The 12,743-nt window shown below is 38.9% G+C and overlaps 1 protein-coding gene across 1 annotated transcript in view; it reads left to right on the top strand.

The window, feature by feature from the left end:
* MPP7 (MAGUK p55 scaffold protein 7) overlaps positions 1 to 12,743 on the top strand; it is a 225,460-nt gene that overhangs the window by 165,918 nt on the left and 46,799 nt on the right. The gene's annotated exons all lie outside the window — the stretch shown is intronic.

Here is a 12,743-nt window from a genome sequence, read left to right as displayed (position 1 = left end):
TCTTGGTAAAGATTAGAGGGGAAAAAAAATCCATCATTTTCTTGGGCACAAAAGGACTTGTGCCTAAAACGGTTGTTCTTGTTCTGTTTTGTTCCTTGTTTGTTTTGACATCATAGTCAAAACGAAGCTCTGACCTTCACCCTGTCTGTTCAGAGTTATTACCAGACTAGATTAAAAGAAAATAAGAGTAAGAAAAACAAGGATGTAGGATTGCTGGAAGAGATAGTGTGCTTTTTCTTTCAACCTACCCTTCTCTCAGCCTCTCTTGACTTCCCATCTCCCACCTCTTATAAGTCCCCAGCTTATCTTTAAATGTCCCGTTTTATCTTCTTTGTTTCATGGTTCTAGGTATTTTAAGAGTTTTTTAAAAGCCCTTTGTTTTCAGCATAGAAATTGTACATTAAAAGGTGAAATGAGCAAATAAACGGTCCTGGAATTATACACCAACATCTGTTTTTGGTATCGCTGTGCTTTTCACATCTCCTGTTATTTCTGTCAGTTAGTAGGAGCATAGAGCCCAGGAATCACGTTAGAAGGGAGCCAAACTGCAGTCGAGTATAAATCTCACCAGCAGGCTTCAAGCAGAGCACTGATGCAAAAGCCTGCTTGTTCTTGCTCTGTTCAGTCTGGGCAGAAGGAAGAAACCCTTATCGTAGACAGCCAAATGGACTGTGACACTGAGGGCTTCAAGTTTAACCAGAGTGTTGTGCTGTTCAGCGTGATGAATTTTCACTGGGAGCACATCCAGAGGCCCCTACCTGACTTGCTCTCTGAGGGACTTTTGAATTTGAGGGCCTGCACACTTCTTATATATGTGGGACAAAATATGTGTAACCTGAAAATGAAGTAGATGTGATTCTACTCAAATCTGAATGCATACTCAAATTGGCTTGGGTTTTAGACAATGTAGAAATGTACAATTGGTTATAATTATGAATGTTCACTTACGTAAAATTTTTGATAGATGTATTTTTTTTTTTTTAAAGAACTGTACAAAGTAGAGAGGTTGTCTTTTTAACAGCTCTCCCCACTGGTTTCAGTGTAAATGTTTGTGAATGTAAGAGGGTGTGTGTGTTTGTCTGTGGGTGTGTGTGTAGAAGCACTAATTATAATGGAGATTTTTTGTCTTTGAATGTACATAATTTCTTTTATATGTTAAAACTCTGGTATCTGAGCCCGAAGACTTGTCGTTATGGAATGTGGAGGTCCTTTCACCTTTTTTTCCTTTTCTTCTTCTCTCTCTCTTTTATAACCTAGATTTTGATTCACTGAGAGATGCATTGTTCTCATATTTAGGTGTTCCTTATTTTTAAATAAAAATAAATCTGGTCAATATTAGCTGGAATAAATCACTAGCATATAGTAAATACAGCCTTGTTCAGAGAAGCTTTATATTTCTGTGAAAATTAAATAGAAAGCCAATGTCTTTATTCTCAAAGAATTGAAATTCCATTTGAAATTTCTTTGAATGTTGTCTCATAAACCCCTGAACTCAAAAGTTATGCAAAAATCATTGCACTGGATCTGAACATTTTTAAAAGCATTTAAAGCACTTTGTTTTGTAGCCTGTGTATTTGAAAATGATTTTTTTTTTTAATGTAACAGAATCTCATAAAAGCCGTCTGACTCAACACTTCCTGGACTTCAACTTTTGGTACTTAGATTGTTGGAGTAGGACATTCATGTTTTCATGCCCTTTGCTGAATTGTAGAATAATACTATGAAGAAAAGCAGAAAGCTAATATAAAGTCTTTTATTTTTATATTTCATTTTATTGAAAAAATCTATATATATTTTATAATCATTCTATTTAATTACATTGAATAACATATAATAGGTTTTAAAGTTTCTGATTTAATATAAAATTTCTAAAAGAATAATCATCCACCTTGGTATTTATAAATTTATGGAAAAAACTCATGTTTATAAAAATTTTATTCACAAAATTTCACAAGGGCACTTAAAACCTCGAAAGATAATGGTTAAGGCATGGAATTTAGAAAAATGACTAATCTAAAAATGTCAAATTAGCCAGTTAACTTTTTCACAAAGTGATTGCTTTTGCATTACTAGTGTTTTACTCTTTATTTTAAATGAAGAGTAAACTTTATAACTGAAGTCTGCATGGAGGAAAAGTTTGTGGGTAATGGCCCTGGTCCTATAGGGGTTCAGTTAATGTGAGTGTAGAAGTCAAGAAGGGTTGGAGCATCCCAGGGCTGTGTTATCTCTGCCTTTGTGTTTGTGCTAGAACTCTCGTTCCTGGCTCCATGAGACCCAGAATAAAGGAAATCAGTTTTATTCTGAATAAAATTAGAAGACTTCCTCAGGCTTTACAACTGCCATCCTTATATGCAAAATTCTGAGTGTATGTGGTATTCAACCTTGATGCTTAATTATAGTTCCTCTCCTTAAGAATCCATGTATATCTAATACATATCCAGAAAAATGGGCTCCTCAAACAAAATAATTTGCTTCTTACACATTCTTTAAAACTAAAACATGAACTCTTAAAACTAAAACATTCCTGAATCTTAGAAGTTTGACGTAGCAATTCATCTCCTCCTCTTCCACTTCCTCCTCCTCCTCTTATCCAACACAGAAATTTTTTTTAACTTTTTATTCTATATTGGAGTGTAGCTGATTAACAATGTTGTGATAGTTTCAGGTGGACAGCAAAGGGATTCAGCCATCCATATACTACATGTATCCATTCTCCCCAAACTCCCCTCCCATCCAGGCTGCCACGTAATATTGAGCAGAGTTCCCTGTGCTGTACAGTAGGTCTTTCCAACAAAGAAGTTCATATGCAGTTTTGTCTGCTTGCCTTCCCTGCTTCATCTAATGCTGGGCTGTCACATAATGAATGTTAATAATACAGACAGAAGAACAGAGCTGGAAGGCTGACACGTGTTCTTTGCTGTGATGAGGGTTTAGATAGTCACCAGAAGGACACACTTATTGAGTGACTTCACTTTCACTTTTCACTTTCATGCACTGGAGAAGGAAATGGCAACCCGCTCCAGTGTTCTTGCCTGGAGAATCCCAGGGACGGCGGAGCCTGGTGGGCTGCCATCTGTGGGGTCGCATAGAGTCGGACACGACTGAAGCGACTTAGCAGCAGCAGCAGCAGAAGGACACAGGGTGTTTGGGGCTGAGTACGAGCACATTTTATGTTTCAAGTGGTACGTAGGGATAGATATCCTGACAGACAACTTGGCAGCTTGCGATACTTGTGTCAATATAATTTAAAGGAACTATGTTTCTTCTGTCAAAACTGATTTTTATAGTTCAGTTGCGTATGTAATGCCATATGATGTCACCTAACTTCTAAAAAGAAATATGAATTTCTTTGATTACTTGAAATATTATTTGTTCCCTTTCTATTGAAACGTAAGTATATAAGTTAGGAATTAGCTTCTTAGTAGCATAAACTTTAACTTCAATTCGATGTAATTTATATTTAAATCGAGTCTGTGTGGGATTCAGAAAAGGCTCTTATTCATGGAGTCTATTTTACTGCAGAATGTTCAAGTATATTTATTTACAGTGCTTATTTACCTGTTTTTAGTTATCAAAGTATAAATACCTGAATATTTCTAATAATGATGATTGAATATTAATGAAAATATTTCCTTTTACAAAATAGCTTTAATAGAATTCCAGTTATAAAAAATAATTGTACAACTTACTGACTTTTTAAAAATTAGAAGGTAGAGACAAAATATTTTAGAATTTATTTTAACCAATTTTGATTGTTATCATGTGGGTAAAAAAGAAAACATTTAACTGCAGTCAAAGGGTGTCCATTTAAATAGAGTGTCACCAGGTTCATTCAAAGACAAATATTTTGTGAACTGAAGATCACAGTCTACTAGCAATACAGTTTAAACATTGAGGAAAAGAGTGAATTCATTCACATGGTACCAGTGTTCTGGAAGGCCAAACAAGATATATATGTATATATCATTACTCTACAGGTTGTTGTAACAGTACTTTCCAAGCTGAGTAAGCCCCTTCTTCCTGGCATCTTAGATAATGTTTATTTACTGTTTTCATACATACATTTAATTCAAAAATTAACAAATAGAGTATGTTCTTAAATTTGTGTGTCTAATACTTTGTCACACATTTTCTGAATATTGGTGGGATTGTGTGTAAGAGAAACATATGAGGTTTTAAAAATATGAGAAATACTTTTTTGCCCCGACACCTTTTGGGAGATATCAAAGATCAGTTTGTGTAGAAAGAGGTGTAGATGAATTAAGTTGTAAATTGCACATCTGGTCATGAGATGGTTGAGGTGAAGACCTTTCTTGTTGTTGCTTAGTTTTCATCTCAATAGACTGTGATCTCCTCACACACATAATTGCATTGGAGAAGGAAATGGCAACCCACTCCAGTGTTCTTGCCTGGAGAATCCCAGGGACGGGGGAGCCTGGTGGGCTGCCGTCTATGGGGTCACACAGAGTCGGACACGACTGAAGTGACTTAGCAACACACACATAAAGATAAGACTGTCAGGGTGTATGTGTTTAGCTTTTCCATGTGAGAGATTCTCAACCGTACTGTCTTCTGCCTTTTGTCCTGGGACCCTGGTTCATACAGGTAAGAGAGTTGACCAGTGATTAGAGGTCTGCTCTGTGGTCATGGATCACTGCAGCCTTTAGGGGAGTACAGTGAGGGGTGTGTGGTCTGAGAAAGCAGTTTCTAGAGTGGGGCCTAACTCTGCCCCAGAGAATATCCCACCAATACAGACACAGTTTCTCCACTTGTCAGGAGCATCTGATGGGTCCCACTCTGGTAACCTCTAGCAACAAGTCCATCCTGCCGGGGATGCAGTGCTTTTCCTCCCTCTGAGGACACTGCTCTCTCTCATTGTGACCTTGGTCTGTCTCTCCTCTCTGCTTTTTATAATTGTTGCATTCTGCATGTCGGTGCTCAGTGATGTAGAGCAGACTCTTGCTGCAGCTGGGAGAGGAGAAGGCCCTTCCCTGGCTCCCCTGGCAGGCAAACACCTACGAGGCTGAGGATTCTGGGCGGGCAGCAGGCTGGAGTAGTGGAGGGTGGAGGGAGGTAGTCGGGAAACTTGACAGAAATCTGTTATTTCCAGGGACTTTTCCCTTAACTTAGGTTTCCTAGTTTGAAGCTCCAGGTATTAAAAAGTGACTTTTGGGGTGATTGCATGGTAATTCAAAACTCAGACTCTGGAACTGGACTGCATGGGTCCATGTCCCATGTGCCACTTATGAGTGCCTTATCCCTCTCTACCTCTGATTTCTCATCTGTAAAATGGGGATAATACTTCCAGCTTCATAGGGTTGTTGGAGAATTATGTAACATTATCCATTTGATGTGCATTCAGCAGTGCCTAACTGAAGCAAGAGTTCTGCAGCTTACCCCAGCTCTCCTCTGAGATCCACCTTTTATATATTTTTCCTCTTTGCTTTTTCTACTGGGTTCTATTAAGCATGATACTTGCTATTGGATATTTATGTGTATGTTTTGTCATGCTAAAAATACCATCTCTTCCTACTTTAGAATTGCAAGGAGGAAATGTTCTTTTGAGAATTTATGCAGCATATTTAGGACCTCTTATTAGAATATGAAATGTACATATGCTGCATATATTTTAAGTTACAGATTTTATTTTTATGTGGATGGACTTGGTGTTTTAATTTGTGTGTGTGTGTGAGAGAGAGAGACATGGCTTTTTATCATCTGATTTATGTAATGTGGAGTCTTTAATCAAGAGTGCAATATTCAGTCTATCTTATTGTGTATTATCACAAAAGTACACTCTGTTTGACAATCTATTATGCTTTACAGCAGAATTGTCTGAGATCACAGGTTGGTCAATCTTTAACATGACTTGTTTTTATTTCTACTTAGATGTTGGGCTTGGCTATCCTGTGTCACATCCCTTCATTGTTTGTTTTCTAATCATTTGTTTTAGATGACGTGGCATTTCAGAGCTCCTAAGAAATGAGGATAAATAAATTCACAACTTGAGTGACTCATACTATAAACCTGAATAGTAATAATTAGCTTGTCATCTTGGCAAATGACTGTCCCAATAAAGCTAACGCAGTTTGAAGACCCATGGGTATTTGAAAAGTAAAAATAAGATGTTGTGCACACTTTCTCCTAAGTGTTTTCTTTGGCTTCTGTGCTGTCCTGTGAAGAGAGAAGCCAGCAGAGAGCTATTCTGATTGGTCCTGTTCACTCAGTAAGGTCAGGTAGCAAAACATCTCCTGCCTTGACTTGTGGTTACAATGTTCTTCTGTTAAATATCCAGTTCTCTCTCCTTCATTAACTGAAGAGGAGTCTCCTAGGTCAAACCTAACTCATAATGCCTTCTTGTTAGTAACTTAAGAATTATTTCAGATTACTTCTTAAAATACTTTTCATCATGTAATATAGACAGAATAAAAATAAAGGGTTCTGTCTGACTCATTTCATATGTATAATAAGTTGACGACAGTTGTCAGGATATTGTTACATTTACAGGATATATAGACACTTTAAGGGCAAAATTTGTTGCTTTGAAAATGTTTACTTTTTTTTTTTACTATTTTCATCATGAAATATCCTTAGTTCTAAATAGTTTAGAAATAGAACTGTACCATGAAAATTAATATAATCCCCTTATAGAAGGTATTTTTAAGAAATGCTGATGGTTTTTTCTGGTTATTTTCCCTTTTGGGTATTTAATAAACTATATGAAGACTTTTGTGTTTTCACTGCTTACGTGTATACATTATTTTTAGACCACAACTACAGTATAGTCTAAAATGTAGTTTTTCAGATTCTATTCTATTCTATTTTATTCATTGACTGATTATTTTGAAATATTTAAAATACATTTGTTTTTTCCCTTTGGCTTTTCTAAGATGAGGAGACAGTTGAGAGTGGTAGGTGGATTTTTTTTTTTTTTTTGGTCCCTTGGGTGCAGTATCTATCTTCCTACTTTAATTGTATTTTCTGCACATTTAATCATTTCCTCCTTTTCTTTTTTTGTGCTTCTCAGAGGAAATTAAAGGTACATGTATACAAGTTTCCCTGCATAGTCTAGTAATTTTGTTTAGTGCACGTATGTAGAGGATTAAATTGACCATAGTAAGCAGTTTATATTTAAAAGATCATTGTACATCCTAACTTTGATCTTGACATTATAGTACCCGCAGTCATGGTTGGACTTTGTTTTAGAAAGAAATGTACACTTGTTTTTTTGCTTCATAAAGCAGCAGTATACACAGTATTCTAATGTAGTACATTACTTTTATCTGTAATAGTCTCAAAGATAAATGAAGAAAACAGTGCTATTCATATCTACTGACAGACTTATTACCTAAGGATGTGGGGAGCGTCTTCTTAACTATTTGATTTCTGCAGTCTGTGTTATTAGTTTTAGAAGTATATTTGTGTAAAGATGAGAAGCCTAAAATAATTAGGACCCCACTACTTAAATTAAAAACTTAAGATTTGCAAAACCCAGTATTTGTTTAATTCTTGGCAATAATTAATAGCATATTGTTTATTTTAAAATGTTTTCATCGTTCATTTTTTTTTTAATCAAAAGAAGGGCTGTGTCTTCATTTTAACCTTTCTGTCTACTCCAGTGAGCCAAAATAAGTGTTATATTTTACATAGTCTCAAGGAGCCTGACTTACAAAAATAAATTTACTTTAGGGATCAAGTGGTATAATTTTCTTGATTGACAAAATATAAATGTATCAGACAAGTCTGTTAAAATGTTCTTGGAACTGCAATTAAGGCACTTCCAAAGAAGCGTGAAAAAAGAATTGCATGCTGTTTCAAAATGTTACTGTAAACTTAAATATAAAACAAAATGTTTTATGTTTAAGAGTAGCATTGTGAGGGCTGTTCTTTGCTGTGCTTTGTGACTGTTTGAAGTGATTTATTTTTTTGCATCTGTGGCTGGGCTTCTAACTGTTCTGCTTTGTTTCTCGGCTTTCGTTCTGTCTGCTCTTACACTCCATCCAGAAGATGCTGAATATGGTGGTATCAGCAGTGGAACCTATCTAGGTGAGCAATTAGTCATGGAAGAGGAGTTCTTTCTTTCTGTTGCTTTCTTCAAAGCCATTACACTGTTTTGTCTTAAATTAGCATATTTACATTAGCATGCTCTGCTATCAGTCGGGGGTAGCATGAACCTTTATTTTAAACTGGCTCAATTGGTTGGACACAAAGGAATTCAAAATAAATAAATTCAAATTTGGTTTATTATTCAGGAAGCTTCCCAGATGCTCTATTTTTGAAAACCATGATAATTTTTTGATAGAGGATGACAAAGCATCTATCTGTGCTAAGTAAGTTTACTGAATTAGTTGTCTCTGGATTTCTCTAAATTATCTAGCTAGCTGTAAATTATTCAAAACTTCTAAATAACTTGCATCTTCCTAAATAACTTTGGTTCCATTTTCTAATGACTTATTATTCCCATAACCCCCCTCAGAATACCCACTGATCAGCTCCCTGTACAATTAAAGTTTATGATTAACTTGCTCCTCTGTTCTGGATGGAAAATTTTCCACTTTGGAGATGCCAAGGGATGATATAAACAAAAGTCAAGATATCCAGAGATTGTTAAAGCCTTCAGAGTTATCTTCATCTCAATTCAGACCTTTCCTCACTCTGCTGTGTGTCGGGACACTGACAAATTCTTCACTTGCAGTAGTGAGGGATAGTGGTATGGAAACTCAGTTTGAGAGAGAAATCTTTCAACCTCCTTATTTTCAGATTAATATTTAGCAATATTTATGTACATGATGATAATATCTCTTGGTTATTGAAGAACAGTGCCAGATCCTGCATTTGTTATTTAATATATATCTTACCTCCCTTTTTAAATTAAAAAAAAATCTTATCTCTCATATGGCGAAATTGGTGGTATTTTTTCCACTTCAAAAAAAAGAAACTGAGACACAGAAATCTTACAGGATTTACCAAAGACAATAAATGTTGCATCTTGATTTCAAATCCACAGCTATGTAGGTATAATACCTACTGTGTCTTTTACAGTATGCTGCCCTCTAGCTTTTCATTCTACAAAACAAACAAAAAAAAAATTGCAGAACATAGGGTATTTTAATTTATATGCTGGGAAAACTATAATTTACAGAGAGAGAATTGGATGATCAGAGAGAGGTTAAATTTTTCCTCAATTCTTCACTCAATTCAGAACAATACAATGTGCCAGATACTCTGTATATTAATCGATCCTCTCTTACAATCTTAGAAGCCTTAATGGCTGCAAACCAGAGGCATTGATTAGTCTCCTGATTCTGTGGTCAGCTGGGCAGCTCTGGTCTGTGTCGGCCTGACGGATGGCTGCAGGCTGGTGGTTTGGCTGGGGTCTGCCTGGTCTGGGGGGCAGGGGTGCTCAGTTGGGCAAACTTGTTTCTGTCCCACATAGTTTTTCACCCTCCAGTAAGCTACCCATGTAGAGGTCTCGGGGCTCTGTAGAGCCACAGAGAGAACCATCGCTGGTATCTAAGTGTGATGAAACCTCTGCTTATATCACATCCGCTGATGGCCCATTGGCCAGAACAAGTCTTGTGGCCATGCCAGAGTCTGTCGGGGGTTGAGGGGTGGACTGCCCTGGAAGTTGGGGGACAGGGAGAAGCCGTCACTGCAAACTTCTGCCTGTCTCCAAACTAGAAAGAGGGGCACCTATCCTTGGTCTGTGTGTATCTCTCCAGTGAAGAACTGTGGCATACTGTGCGTGGGGTTCTCAAGGCAAGAATACTGAAGTGGTTTCCTGTTGCCTGCTCCAGTGGACCACATTTTGTCAGAACTCTCCACCATGACCTGTCCATCTTGGGTGGCCCTACACGGCATGGCTCATAGTTTCATTGACTTAGACAAGGGTGTGGTCCATGTGATCAGTTTAATTTTCTGTGATTGTGGTTTTCATTCTGTCTACCCTCTGATGGATAAGGATAAGAAGCTTATGGAAGCTTCCTGATGGGAGAGACTGAGGGGAAAACTGGGTCTTGTTCTAATGGGCAGGGCCATGTAAATGAGATGGTTGGATGGCATCACTGACTCGATGGACATGAGTTTGAGTAAGCCCCAGGAGTTGGTCATGGACAGGGAGGCCTGATGTGCTGCAGTCCATGGGGTCACAAAGAGTCAGACGTGACTGAGCGACTGAACTGACTGAACTGAACTGAAGAACTATGGCATGAAGCATTATTGGATGAATGTCGGCTTCCCTGGTGGCTCAGACGGTAAAGAGTCTGCCTGCCCTGCAGGTGGCCTGGGTTTCATCCCTGGGTGGGGAAGAGCCCCTGGAGAAGGGACCGACAAACCTTTCCAGTATTCTTGCCTGGAGAATCTTGTGGACAGAGGAGCCTAGTGGGCTACAAGTCTATGGGGTCACAAAGAGTCGGACGCGACTGAGTGACTAACACTTTCACTTCACATGAAATACAGTAATTCAGAGGATGTGATGATCGTCTGAGGCTGGGGCAATGAGGGAGTCAGTCGCATGAGAGGGGATGCTGGAACAGGCTCCGTTGTTTAGGCGGGATCACAGTTAGTGCCCGGGGATGAGGGCAGGAGTAGCAGTATGGACGGAGGTGGCTGTTGCAGAGCACAGGGCGACAGGTAGATGGCAGCACTGGAAACTGATCATCCTGCTTGATGACGTGAGATCTTCAGCGGCAGGCCAAGGAACTTACACATTTTATTAGCATTTACCTGGTTTTTGGACTCACATAATTCTTTGTATAAAGAATGAAATACAGGTTTTATTCTACATGTCTCTGATAGAATGTAGGGTTTTATAAAGTTAATATTTAGTAGATATGACTTGAAACTCAAAAGCAAAGGTGATTAGCACAATGGGCTGCTTTCAAGAGCTCAAAGGGCATGAATCCTGATAAAATGCCATTGCATCTGGCAACTCGGAATCACTGCTGCTGCCTGAGAAATGACTTTCCTGGAAGCCACAGCCTTGCAAGTGAGGGTGGACAGTGAAGGGAGAGGTCAGCTGAGGTCAAGGTGGTTTGTGTAGTTGAGGATAGGAGTAGTTTAGTGGGAGAGGATAATTGGTTCATATCTATAGGCAGAGATAAAGGATTGATGGTAAAGGATTAAGTTCTGAGATAGAAAGTAGTTCCTTGATCAAAATCCCAAAGCAGATGAGATTAGATGGAATTAAGACCACAGGATCTTTATCACTTGGATCAAGTGAAGCCTGCAGATACCACAGGTCCCAGGAAAACATTCTTTAGAAAGTGCAGAGGGCTTAGTCCTTCCAAGAGACCACTCTGTGGTTGTTCCAGTTGCTTCAGTTGTGTCTGACTCTTTGTGACCCCATGGACTGTAGCCTGCCAGGCTCCTCTGTCCATGGGATTCTCCAGGCAAGAATACTGGAGCGGGTGCCATGCCCCTCTCCAGGGGATCTTCTCAACCCAGGGATTGAACCCATGTGTCTCATGTTTCCTGCACTGGCAGGCGGGTTCTTTACCACTAGCACCACCTGGGAAGACCCGCTTTGCACTGCGCCCCCCCCAATTATGGATAAAAATAGGGCACAATCCAGGTGAAAGGGGAATATCATGAGTCATTTAATAACTTGTATCAAGGGGTTCACAGACAGTTGTCAGGCTGTGTTTAGGCAAAAGATCCATTTTTGTTAGACCCACAAACATGAGAAATTTCATGTTTCCTGGCTCCTTTGACAAAACAGATTTGACCAAACTAGGCCTTCGTTTTCCAGTGTTAAGAATTAGCAGAGAGCGTGAGTAGGGAGCCCAGGCTGGTGGACGCCGAGCCTCTCGGCTGCGCGGTCACCCCATCCTCGAGGTGCAGAATAAAAAAAAAAAAAAAAAAAAAAAGCAGAGGCTGAGTTACAAGTGGCCCCTTAAATGAACACAAGCTCTCCAGTTCAGCACAGCCTCGCCGTGCTGTGGCCGAGCCAGCCCGGAGACGGGATCCCGCGACACTCTTCTAACAGTCGTGTTGATGCTTGTGCTATATAACAGTGAAGTCTTTCTTTATGTCCCAGTTCTCAAACGTGGGGAAATAAAAGTAACCAAAGAGCAGTTAAGGGAAAATGGGACCACCTAGTTCTTCGAGGAGTGAATACTGTACAAATCGTGTCAGTGTTGACAGAATGCAATTTAAGATTTTTCTGCCCGTCTAGCTTCTGTTGGCTTTTGGATTTTGCAAGCCCTGATTATAGAGCCTAACTCTCGACTCCGTTCAACTCCTGGTCGTGGAGACGAGTTTTCCTTTCCATACCTGACAAGCCAACAGGAGAGCAAGGTCGACATGTTTTTGTAGATGTCTGTCATGACATCTTTCTTCTTTCTGGTCTAAATGCTTGTTCTGATATAATAGCAGCAAGAGAGCCACAGATTCGAGGCACCTAGAGGTTCATGTAGCTACAGGTGGGGTCAGATATCTGAGAAGAGAAGCATACAGTAAGACAGCTTTGTGTTCCTATGACATAGTAGGATACAGAAATTAATAGTGTTTCTGATAAAAGTTTTTTCTTTTAAGGAAGCCCTTCAATGAATGACTACTGAGTGGAAATTGTGTCTTTCTGCGGGATACACAAGTTTGATGGTACTTCTCTGGTTAGTTTTAGTACTATTAAAGAGTTACTTTGTTATAAATAGACTAAGCAAATGGACTGCCTTGTGGAATGCTATTTTGGCTCCCACCAAGAACCAAACCCTCAAAATGCTACAGATTTTTATACATTTTTA

This window comes from Bos mutus, chromosome 13, assembly GCF_027580195.1.
Source record: "Bos mutus isolate GX-2022 chromosome 13, NWIPB_WYAK_1.1, whole genome shotgun sequence".
NCBI classification, from domain to species: Eukaryota; Metazoa; Chordata; class Mammalia; order Artiodactyla; family Bovidae; genus Bos; species Bos mutus.
This window is presented reverse-complemented; position numbering and strand designations above follow the sequence as displayed.